Genomic DNA, 13,071 nt, shown 5'->3' with positions numbered 1-13,071 from the left:
CATCTTTGTAGGCTGCAACTTTAATGGAGCCTAAACTCAAAATATTTTGCATCTTTCTGCTGAGTTCTTTACTCTTAATTCTAAACATAAATATTGCTAAAAGCCTCCAAAAGTAGCCATGCCATCACCTTAACTTAGACTGAAAGAATAATTAGTCTTCTGTCCTTAATCTCAGTCTCAGGCAAAGTCTCTGGACATGAGCAAAATATAGACAATCTATGTGCCAATACATAATACACATCATCTGAAGTTCAACAATCACTGTAGTAGTCCTTCTTCCTAGCTGAAACCTCCTGAGCCTGGTCTTTACAAGCAGTCTTTCTATTAGCCTTCTGGTCTTCTAAGTTATGACTTGAATCTCCCATCAGCTACAGCTTAAAGCTTTCCAGGACTGCTTCTTCAGAAAGCATCTTCAGACCCTTTCAAACTCTTCCCATAAACCAGTTCCAAAGTGGCCTGAACTCCGTGGTCAGGTATAGTCACAGTAATGACCCCACATCTGGGGCACCAAATTCTGTCTTAGTTATTTTTCTAATTGCTAAGACAAAATATCCAAAATTTAAAGTTAAAGGAGCAAAGCCTTATTTGCATCAGAGTTTGTAGGAGTTTCAGTTTCTAGTTGGCTGGCTCCAAGCAGAGTGGCACAGAAGAGGGACATTTCAGAACAAGTAGGCAGAAGGCAGCAAGCAGCAAATGAAAAGCAAAAAGCAAAGACCTTTTTCCTATCTTTTATGTCTTATCCAGGCTACCCAGTCTTAGGGCAGGTAACAGTCACACTCAGAGAAGGACAACCTTAATTGTAGCCTTGCATCAATTGCAGCAACCTATTCTTGATCTCAGCATCACATATTCTAGATCCAGTCATCTCTAAAATGTCTCACCTCTGATTCCATAGGCTTTGGGGGTACACCTTGGTAGAAGGCATAACAGGATCATATATCATGACCAAGAAGTGACATTTCAGGGTTGAAAGACTGTTTCATCACATGTAAATTAATAAATATAATATATCACATACACAGAAACAAGACAAAAACACATTATAGTATCAATAAATATAAAAAAATTGCAAAATCCCATATCTACTCATGATAAACCCTTGACAAAAGTATGTATAGAAGGACCATACTTAAATCTAACAAAAGCTGTTTATGACCAACCAATGGCCAACATCAAGTTAAATGAAAAAAAGCTGAAATTTGCTTCTAAAATCAGGAACAAGACAAGAATACCTACTATCACTATTTCTTTTAGCATAGTACTCAAAATATTAGCTAAAGAAATCAGACAAGAGGAAGAAATAAAAGCAATATTATCAGAAAGGAAGAAGTTAATTACCATGATTTGCAGATGACATGATCCTCTATATAGAAAACCCAATAGATGCCATCAACAAATCTCCTAGAATTAATAACCAAATTCAGCAAAGCACAAGTATAAAAAAACAACCCCCTAATCAATAGCATTGCTGTATGATAATAATTAATTTACTGAGTAAGAAATTAGGAGAATAACATCATTAACAAGAGCATCAAGAAAAATTAAATATTAGAAATTAACTTAACCAAAGAAGTGAAATACCTGTACAAAGAAACTACAGTACTCTGAAAAATGGTATTGAGGAGAACATCAGAAAATATAATATCAGGCTAGGGTTATAGCTCAGTGGTACAGCACCTGGCTGACAACAGTGAGGTCCTGAATTAGATTCTTAGAAAAGAAGAAAGAAAGAAAAGAAAGAGAAAGAAAGAAAGAAAGAAAGAAAGAAAGAAAGAAAGAAAGAAAGAAAAAAAGAAAGAAAGAAAGAAAGTAGAATATGTCCTGTTCCTTGATAGGCAGAAATAATATTGTCAAAATGGCCATTCTTCAAAAACTGATATATACATTTGATGCAATCCTAATCAAAATACCTACAGAATTTTTCATAGAAGTATACAAAACAACCTTAAAATTTGTATGTAACCAAAAGAGGTCCAAAATAATGAAGGCAATTTTTGATCACAAAACCAAAGCAGAAGGGATCACAATACCTGTCATCAAAATATACTACAAAGCTACAGTGATAAAAACAGCATGATACTGGCACAAAAACAGACTTGTGGATCAATAGAACAAAACAAACAATGCAGAAACAACCTCAGGTATATTCAGCTATTTGATCTTTGACAAAGGGGTCTAACATACATAAAGATGCCTCTTTATTAAAGGAAGCTGAGAAAATTGGCTATCCACAAATTTCATAAATAGGATATTGGAACTCAAATCATATTTCCCACCACGTGTTATGTTTTGGGTCTACATGTCCCCCGCAAAAAACCTCAGACGTGGGGGTGTTTTCAGAGGTGACTGAATTTAGAGTTTGTGATTGACATATATGGCTGAATGCTGCGATTATGGGTGTGAGTGTTACACTAGTATTAGATTAGGTAGCCTGAAAACAATATAAATATAGGACAGAAAGAGGTTTTGCCTTTTGGTTTTCTTGTTGCTCTTTCTGTCTTCCATTGCCACGAGCTCCTGCCCTCTGCTGTGTGCCCCTTCGCTTTGCAAGCAGCTGATTAGTGGCTGCTAGGGCCACAAACTGTGAGCTACACAACCCCTTCCTCCCTTCATTTGTGTGTTTGGTATTTTTGTCTCAGCAACAAGAAAAGTATCTAAGACACAGGGTAACCAACTACAATAAAAGTGGATCAGAGATCTAAATATTAAAACAGAAATGCTTAATCTATTAGAAGAGAAAATAGGTAAAACTCTTAAAGTCGGAGGAACAGGCAAGGACTTTCTGAAAAGAACTTCCATTGAACAAGAAATAACAGCAAAAATCAACAAATTGGATTACATCATTAAAAAGTTTCTGCATGGATAAAAGAACAACTAACAGAGTGAAGAGGCAATCTATCTGGAAAAAAAAATGTTTTTTCCAGATATTTCCCAGACCAAAGAGTAATGCTTAGCATATATAATTTTAAAAAATAGAATCCTCAAAATATAAGACCTGATTTAAAAATGGACAGGTGAAATGAAAAGCCACTTAGCAGTAGAAGAATAAACAGCCAGTAAGCATAAAAAAATTTACAGTATCAATGGTCATTAGAGAAATGCAAATTAAAACAACACTAAGATTTCCTATTATGCTGGGAAGAATGGCAAGTATCAAGAAAGCAAATAATAACAAATTCTGGCCTCACTAAGGTGAAATGGAACCTTCTACATTTTTGGCAGAAATGTAAACTAGTATAACTGTTATGGAAATCAGAATGGAGGTTTCCCAAGAAACTAAAATTGGAAAGTCTGCTTAGGGGGGCCTGCCCCTTAGCTCAGTTCTTTAAATGGCTGCTTCAACAAAGCAGTCAGGCTCAGGTTGCTGTGGTTCCATCCCCACAACTCAAGCCAGCCAAACCTTCCCTGAAGGCATTCGGAATAAAAAAAAAAATCCTTATTCCATAGAAAGTCTGTTTAATCCAGCTGTTCCCTTTCAAGGTATCTTCCCCGAAGAGCTGATCCTTCATAGTACAGAGAATCAATACTTATAGCAGCACAAATCCTAGTAGGTAAATCTTGGAAATAATCTGTATGTCCACCAACAGACAAATGCATAAAGAAAATGTATCTATGTATAATGAAATACTATGCTGCTCTGAAGAAGGATAAACTTAAAACATTAGTACAAAAAAGGATGTGCCTTTGAAATACAATGTTAAGTGAAATAAATCAGACATACAAGATTAAATACTTGTGGGGGACTCAGGTCAATAATTTCTGACATTGCCAGTTAAACAGAAGACCCAATGCTACTATGGGCTACTGGACTCTTTTAGAATATTTTGCTGAGTTTACACACCTATAATATTCAATAACTGAACTTAGAAAAAATGGGGTATACCTATGAATGTAATTTGTATCTGTGTATTCGAAGTGGTTGGGATAGATATATAGTTGCGTTCTCTTAATGAATAGAATGATTTGTTCTAATGGTGTTTGTAAATAGGATCACAAGTCCGCATCTTGTACAGCAATTAACCACTAAGAAGAATATATGCAGTGTATTATTTGTTGAAACTGCACTTCCGATTTGATTTGAAACTGTCTCATTGCTATCTGTTTATCAATAAAACTTTGAAAAAAAAAGATTAAATACTGTATGGATTCCTCTCATTTGAATAATCAAAAGTACAAATAAAAAGCAAAATATAAGATTGAGAAAGAGGCAACAAGGAACTGATATTTTACAAATACAAAAAGGACAAAGAGCCTGAGGATAAGAGGAAGTGGGGAAGGGAAGGGGACATAAAATAATTTAAGATGCACTGTGTTTGTGTGCCACCTACCCTCAATGATGTAACCTTTATATGCCAAAAACATGAATTGAAATAATAATAATAATAATAATAATGGGAAAAGGGGATCTACAGACAGGAGGAGGAGGTAGTGAGGGAAAGGAAATAAAAAGAACCAAGATATATTTAGTACATGTACCCACTCACTGAGATGAGTATAATAATCATGTACTCCAAATATGTACTAATAGAATAATTCAAAAAATATAAGCTTTTATCAAAGAACCAAAATCTCAGTTGTGCTGGAATCTGAGCTGTTCTCAAGAGGTGAGATGTGATTAGCAGGGTGGGTGGAGCTCTGTCTCTAGAGGCTGGGACACGAAGGCCTTTCCTGGTCCACAAACTTCTGAAGATAAAGCTAGGTTAAGCCTACATCTGCATCAGAGATGCTCAAGGGTGTTCTGGTTCTTTCCACAAACACCCACTGCACACCTGCTGAGTGGAGTTCTGTTCTTTTCTTTCCTTTTCTTTTTAATGTATTTAGTACAGGGTCTACAGGGTCTCACTATGTAGATCAGACTAGTAGTTATTCTCCTGTTTTCAGCCTCCCAAGCGCTGGGATTACAGGCCTACACCACTACACCTAGTCTCAATCGTCCTCTCAGTGCACCCCAGGGGGCAGGGCCCACACCACATGCTGGGGAGGAACCCCGGCTGCTGCATTCTGCCTAAACAGACACTTAATCCACCGAGCTATCTGGCCAGCCCTTGGAGTTCTGTTGTGTCCTAGGCTGAACAGGGAACAGAAGAGGCCCAGCCAGCTGTGAGCCTGTATTTCTTCAGAGAGGAAAGAATGAAGAGTGTTGTCTGTGACAAAGGAGATGACCCAGTGGCTGCTGCAGTACCGGCAATGAAGGGACACAGAGGGCGAGGGAACCACCAAGGAAAAGCTCCCTAGCGGAAGGGGTTTGAGCAGAGCCTGAGAAACAGTGCCAGAAACCCTAGAGAGTAAAAGTTTTCAGCACCTAGATGTGATAACAGTCCGATTTCCCAGGGCACAGAGGTGGCCAGTGCACGTGGGACAGGGTTGCGGGCAGGAAAGCTGCAGCGTCTGACTGGGTAGGAACCACGTGGGGCAGGTGGGCAGTGGCACGGGCTGTGCCCGGTGCAGGGGCAAAGCTGCTGGCAACACCAAGGGGGCGGCATGACATAGAGACAAAAGCCAAGGTCAGCTTTAGCTTCAGCATGCGCCTCACTTTCGTGTTATGCTACCAAAATAACAAAGCAGTAGCACTTGGAGTGTAAGCATGACAGAATTCCTCTCAGCCTTTCTTTCCTTTCTATTTTGTACCTTTAAAGCCACCTAATACTACATTCACCCAAGCTTTTTGTTCAAGTGCAGGTTTTAATTAAGAAAGTATATCAAACATAAAAAAGACACTGGGTCAAAACAAGCAAGCGGTGGGCACTTACTTGGCTTGGAAACAATTTTAATTGATGCAATTTTCAGCGATTTCAGTGTTTCATATTTGGTTATTAACACTGCAGAGGGAGCCTGCACTTCACACTGATAGATCAGTGGAAGAAAAACTGCTCACTTGTCCTGTCCGTGTGCTTGGGCCTAAATTGGCTTGAGGCTAGCTGAGACCTGTGGAGGTCTTCAAGGGACAGAGGACACGAAAGTGGTATTTCATAAACTCAGCTGTTAGTATCTGCAAAGAAGAGGAGCTGTGTTACAGGAAGGCTAGTTCACCCTTAATACCAGGTGAAAATTGTCCCAAGAAGTGTCCGGCTCAGTGCTTAGGCTTCATGATTCCCGCCGTAGGAGATGGGGGTGAATGCTCTCAGGCGGCTGCAGGATTAGAACCCAGCCTGCAGACAGAGCGCCTGTGGAGCTAAGCATTCTCTGACTGCCAGCTCACTCGGGAGGGGTGGTGCGTTGGGATTTACACGGGTATAAATTCTGCCTTTGGGAAGCTTCAGGGAAAGGCAGGAAAGTTGGGGTGCAGACAGGAGTTGCTCTTTCATCTGTTGACATCTACTATGGATGAATTTTTTCTTCAAAGCTGAAATAAGAATAAGAAAGACTGTAATTCATTAATAGGAAAACTATCCCAAGGGCAAAAATGTTCTATATGTCAAAGTTCCAGAGAGACCAGGGGCCTCCTGGGAAAATGGATGAGCTCTTCTTTTCTTTCCGTCTGTACTCAAAAGCCAAAGAAGAGGACAACAGGGAAGAAGATCATATGACCCTCTTCAAAAGATATTATATATATATATATATATTTGTGTCTAGCTCAGCCTGCCCTGGGAGCGGGGCTGGCATGATATGTGGTGCTGGGGGATCAAACCGTGGTCCCTGCGCTTGCCTAAGCAGTTGCTTTAGACTGGTGAGCTATTTCACTGGCCCTATTTATTTATTTATTTATTTATTTATTTATTTGGTACAGGGTCTCACTGCCCAGGGGCTTTTTTTCAAAGTAATCCTTGTCATTGAATCCAGAAAGGCCTAATATTGAGTGAGTTCTAACATTGTCTGCTCAGGACTGGGAAGCAGCCACCAAATGAGGTCATTACTCTCCAGTTTTGCCTAGAACCTCAGGGGACCAGATCTCCAAGGGAGCCTGAGTGCAGCCCGGGCTGTGGAAGTGACACTCGCTTGCCTCTCCCCCTAGTCCAAGGGCAGGAACTTTAGGAGAAATCAGGAGGGATCAGGAGAAATGCTCTGAGGGCTTCCATCTTTCTGGGAGGAGACACTAGCTCTGTCCTGAACACACCTAGAAAGGTGCTCGGTCTTTGGAAGATAAGCTCCTTCAGCTGCCCCCAACGGCCTCCTAACCTTGTTCCTGCACAAGAATCTGTGTCCTCTGGGCAGTGTTCCTAAGAGATGTAATGGTTAGGACTTAGGGAGTCAGGGCATTTGCGTAACATGTCTTTAGTGGTAATTTAATGACTACCTCTAAGGACAAGAGATTTGTCAGAATCTATGATGGGGAAGAGATATGTCAAAATCTCTCACCACATCTGGATTTCTTTTGATGATTACTTGAAGGCTGTAGTTTTCTTTGGTGGCTTTTTTCTTAGTGCTTTATTTAATCAAAACTTTAAATTTTTATTTTTGTTCTTTATTTATAGATTCCTAATTTTTTATACATGCAATTCCCTGTGTGTTCATGCTATTATTTTAACTCTATTTAGGATACATATATTAGAAGTCCATTTTTCTCTAAAAGTGAAATTGGCTTAATTGGGGAAATTTCTTTTTTTGGAACTACCTGCAAACCTATCAAAATTATAGAATTCTTTGGGGATGGATCCATCTAGATGCAAGAAATAGAGCCATTAGGGAGCATCTAGCCTCACGAAATCACCACACACACACACACACACACACACACACACACACACACACACACAATTTAGGAATTAATTTAAACCCTACCTAACCTTAAGCACCCTTCACTATATTACTTGGGATGATGCATAGGATACTTGCAGAGGACAAGCAAGAGAAGAACCAGGGTCATTTGCTAAAGTCCATACCTAGCTCCAAAGGACTAAGTATTGGGCCAAAAATCTTCACCAAGGGTGAAGGCAATTTGGACTCTCAATCAGACCAATCCCTCTCTGCAAAGTCATAACCAGAAAGTAACTAAGCCATTGAACATACCTGGTGAGTCCTACCACCAGACTCTACAAACTTGAAATGTCTATGATGCGTGGAATTGTCACGAGTGACCGTATCAGAGTCAGGTCTTGGACTCCCTTCACCAATTCAGTGTACTTGCATCCAGGATGGTGCTGAGGTTCACAGGCTAGGGACAGTGAGAGACCTGGGGTGGTCTCTGTGCTGGGTGACTCTTAGGGTTTCAATACAAAGTACCCCTGGAGACCCACATATTGAGGTTTGCTCACCAATGCAGCAGTGTCCAGAGCTGCAGACTACACAGATGGCTGGACTCAGAGTTGTTGACCTCACATGCTGAAGAGGCCCACTTGGAGGAAGTAGGTCACTGACATGTGCCTTCCAAAGGTGTATCCTGCTCCTGGCTGCTTTCTCTCTGGTTCTTTCTCTCTCTGCTCGCAGGCACCATGAATAAGCAGCTTTCCTCCAATACACTTCTGGCAAGATGTTTCTGCCTTGCTACAGGCCTAAAACAATGGAACAAGATGACTCTGGACTGATGTCGCTGATATTGTGAAACAAAATGAGCCCTTCCTCCCTTAAATCGATATGGGCACAGCAATGAACAGCTGACCAACACACTGACTCTGTGGTGAGTAGACATGAAGGGGACAGGATAGGCTTTAAAATATAAAATAACAGGATATATTAAGGGTGTATTTTCTCTATTAATCCTCCAAAATCTCCTGCACGGTGTCCCCTCCTTCTTACAGTGAGGAAAGGAAGCACAGAGGGTTCAACAGACCCAAGGTTACGTGGCTATGAGGTAACAGAGGAGGTTCAAATAACGGTCCACTGAGCTCGGCTCCCTGGATGCTGCAGGTAACTGAGCTCCTGCACACCTGCCCCAACCCCAGAGTCTGAAGAGGGAGGAACCTTGAACAAATGCACACATTAGGGGCTCCTCTGGTCCAATCAGATGGGAACACAGCAAAGTGGTTGGGAAATGAATTAGGAGCATGTCTTAACTTTGTTTTTTGTTTGCTTGCTTACTTTTTATTTATTTTTTAAACATTTTTTTGTAACGTTGAGTTTATGGGTTTTGTATTTTACAGTACGGAGGATTAAACACAGGTCCTTTACACATTCCCAGCCCTTTTTAATTTTTATTTTGAAACAGAGTTTTTGCTAAGTCATTAAACTCTCCAGAATGGGTTCAAACTTGCAGCTGTCCTGCCTCAGTCTCTTAAGTGGCTAGGATTACAAGTACAGTGTAGGTTTATATGATTGAATCTTTATCTATTTGTTTGTTTCTTTTTTCAGGTTTTTATTAGTACATGCTTGTTTAACAGAATGATTACATCCCTTCTGGGAAGTTGGTACATGAATATAGTGGATTTTAATTTATTTTATTAAGCTAGTGTACTCCTACTCTCCGTTTCCTGATCCCCTTTCCATTTCAAAAAAAAAAAAAAATCTACCTCCATACTTGCACCATCTATCCTTTTATTTGACTCTTTATATTTGAAGTTCCTCATATAAGAGAAACCATATAATATGCAAGCTTGTGTGTCTGGTTTATTTCACTTAACATTATGATCTCAAGGTGCATCCATTTTCCTACAGATGACTCAAATGTATTCATCTTTACAGAAAAATAGAACTTCATTATGTATAAATACCATACTTTCTTTACCCCTGCATCTGTTAGTGGATTTATAGACTCTTCCAATTCTTGATTATCATGAATTTTGCTGCTGTAAAAATGGGTATGTTTTTTATCATTGCAATTAGATGTCTTCAACTCTTTCGGGAAGATGCCTAGCAGAGGAATGGCTTGGGCAAGGGCAGCTGAAATTTCTATTTCAGTTTCTTGTTTTCATTCCATCTCATTTGATGACTCATGGTGCTATCTCTGCTCCTAGAGTCTTTCCTACATTTATTTCTTCAAGAGTATTATCTATTTCATCTTACAAAAAATTATTTCTGTTTTACCATTTAGATTTTTGATCCATTTTTATTTTAGTTTTTATTCTATAGTGAGATGATATAGGTCTATATTCAATCTTCTGCATGTAAGTAGCCAATTTGCCCAGCACCATTTATTAAAGAGATTATCTTTCCTCCAGTATATTTTTTGGCTCCTTTGTAAAAGATCAAATAGCTCAATAGTTTGGTGTTTTTTCTGTGTCCTTTCTTGTGTTCCACTGATTCATGTATCTATTTTTTACACCAATACCTTTCTGGTTTTATCACTGTAACATTGTAATGTGGCTTCAAATTTGGGTTGGGATGCTTCCTACTTTGATCTTGTTACCCAGGGTTGCTTTGGTTATTTTGGGTCTCTTCTGATACCATACAAATTTTAGAATTGCATTATCTCACTCTGTGACATGTACTATTGGGATTTTGATTGACATTGCATTAAATCTGTGTATCAGTTTTGGAAGACTGGCCATTTTGACACTAGTGGTTCTGCCTGGCCAGGTGTAGGGGACGTATACCTATTTTTTGATGCCCTCTCAATTTCCTTTTTCAAAGTACTGTAGTATTTTGTAGAGATCTTTGATTTCCCTGGTTAGGTTAATTCCTAAGTATTTAATTTCTCTTCATGCTATTGTGAATAATACTGTTTCCTAATATCTTTCTCAGTGTGTTTATTCCTAATGTATGGGGCATTATTCATTTTTAAATTAATTTTTATACTGATCTATTACTGGATCTAGTTATTAACTCTAGAAGACTTTTGATGGACTGTTTTGGGTCTTCTATGTAGAGGGTCGCATCATTAGCAAATAATAATAATTTGACTGCTTTTCTGCATATCCTTTTATTTCTTTTTCTTGTTTGATTACTCTGGATAATACTTTGAGTACTATATTGAACAAAAATGATAATAGTAGTCATCCTTGCCTTGCCTGATTTTTGAAGGAAAGCTTTCAGTTGTTCCCCATTTAATATGATGTTGGCCATTGGTTTGTCATAAATGGCTTTTATCATATTCAAATAAGGTGTTTCTATATCTATTTTCTTCAGGAAATTTTTTATCATGAAGGAATTTTGGATTTTGTCAAAGGCCTTTTGAAACACTAATTGAGATGATCACATAATTTCTTCCTTGCTTCTATTTATGTTATGATACCTTTATTGTTTCTGTATGTTGAATATGCCTGGGGTAAAGTCTACTTGGTCTTCAGGTATGATCTTTCCAATGATTTTTTTTTATTTCTGTTTGGCAGTATCTTGTGGAGAGGTTTTGTATATATATATATATATATATATATATATATATATATATATTCATTAAATCTATTGCCTGTAATTCTCTTCTGTGGTTGGATGTTAGTCTGGTTTTGACTTTAGGGTCACGCAAACTTTGAGGAATGACTTTGAGAATACTTCATCCCTTTCAATTTTGTTAATTGTTTGAAAAGTATTGGTGTAGAGCTTCCTTGAAGTTCTTGTAGAATTCAGCAGTGCATTCATCTGGACCTGGACTTTTCCTAGTTTGTAGTTTTTTTTTTTTTTTTTTTTTTTTTAGCACTGCATCAGTTATACTGCGTGTTACTGAATTTTTCTGATTTTTATATCTTCCTTAGTTAGTTTGGGTGACTATATGTGCCTATTAATCTATCCATTTCTCATTAACTCTCCAATTTATTAGCATACAGATTTGTAAAATAGTTACTAATAACTTTGTGGATTTCATCGGTGTCCATTGTGATTTCATCTTTTCCATTTTTAATTGTATTGACTTGTGTCTTCCTTCTTTTTTGGTGAGGTCAGCGGAGTTTTTGTGTTTTGTCCACTCTTTTGAAGATTTAGCTCTTGGATTCATTCACTTGGTTTGTTTGTTTTGCTTCTCCGTGCCATTGATTTCTATGCTGACCTTTATAATTTCATTCCTTGTATTAACTTTGGATTTGCACTGTTCTTGCTTTTTGAGTATCTTAAGATTTATCATTAGATTTTTTTTTTTTTTTGCATTTACTCTTTTTCTGATGAGGGCATTTATAGCTATAAACTTCCCTCTTAGGAACGCTTTCATTGCATCTCACAAGTTCTGGTGTGTTGTACTGGCATTATCATCTAATTCTAAGAACTGTCATTTATTCTTTGATTTCTTCTGTGACCCACTGATAAAGAGTATATTGTTTAATTTCCATTTATTTGCATAATTTTTGTGGTTTCTTTTGCCATTTAGTTCTAGTTTCTTTGTGCTATGTTCTGATAAAAGGCATATTATAATTTGAACTGTTTTGATAATTAACATTGTTATTGTTATCTTCCATTAAATAGTGCCTAATTTTTATCTGGTATAATTTTTTTATTATAATTTTCTTTTACTTTGAAGAGTAAAAACAAAAGCAAGAAAAACAAAAACAAATACAGAATCAGGGTAACATACAACAATACACATATTACAGATTTTCAAAACAAGAATAGTTGATTGACAATGAATGATATATTATCTATTTTTATCATTAAATCTGTGGCTCAGATTATCAGGTATAGTTATGCGAGATGGGATATATGATTAACTAATTAGTGCATGCTTTCAAGAAATCCTAAATGTTGTTCTTATCTCTTTCTTTTATTACCTTTTTCTAAAAAATGAACTTTATAGAGAGTATAGTAATAATTGGTATGACAGTAGAAGTGGCACACATTTAGAAGACCAAGACAACAGGTATTTTAAGCATAGTTTTGTATTACACATTGCTGTCCCTAATGTAGTTGCTTAGGTTGCAGTTATCTGCATACAGTCAGTCAAGGTGAGAATTCTACACATTAACTTCTATTTTCATAAAACTGATGGAAATTCTTAGTACAATCACCTCATCCATCTTGTATACATGCTTACATGCTTTTGCCCGTACCATTTTTCCTATCTTTTCTCCTTACTCTCTTTGTTGTTTAATCCTTAAGTTCCATTTCTTTCCATTTAACTGTATCTGTTATACTTTTCGGAATATTCTAGTTTGTCTTTCTTTATAGCCGAGTAATATTCCATTGTATAAAAATAACCACATCTCCTCCTCCTCCTCCTCCTCCTCCTCCTCCTCCTTCTTCTTCCTCTTCCTCTTCCTCTTCCTCTTCCTCTTCCTCTTCCTCTTCCTCTTCCTCTTCCTCTTCCTCTTCCTCTTCCTCTTCCTCTTCTTCTTCTTC

The sequence above is a fragment of the Octodon degus genome, unplaced genomic scaffold (assembly GCF_000260255.1).
Source record: "Octodon degus isolate 3935 unplaced genomic scaffold, OctDeg1.0 scaffold00127, whole genome shotgun sequence".
Taxonomy (NCBI): Eukaryota; Metazoa; Chordata; class Mammalia; order Rodentia; family Octodontidae; genus Octodon; species Octodon degus.
The sequence above is the reverse complement of the archived record's forward strand: the minus strand, read 5'-3'. Positions refer to the sequence as shown.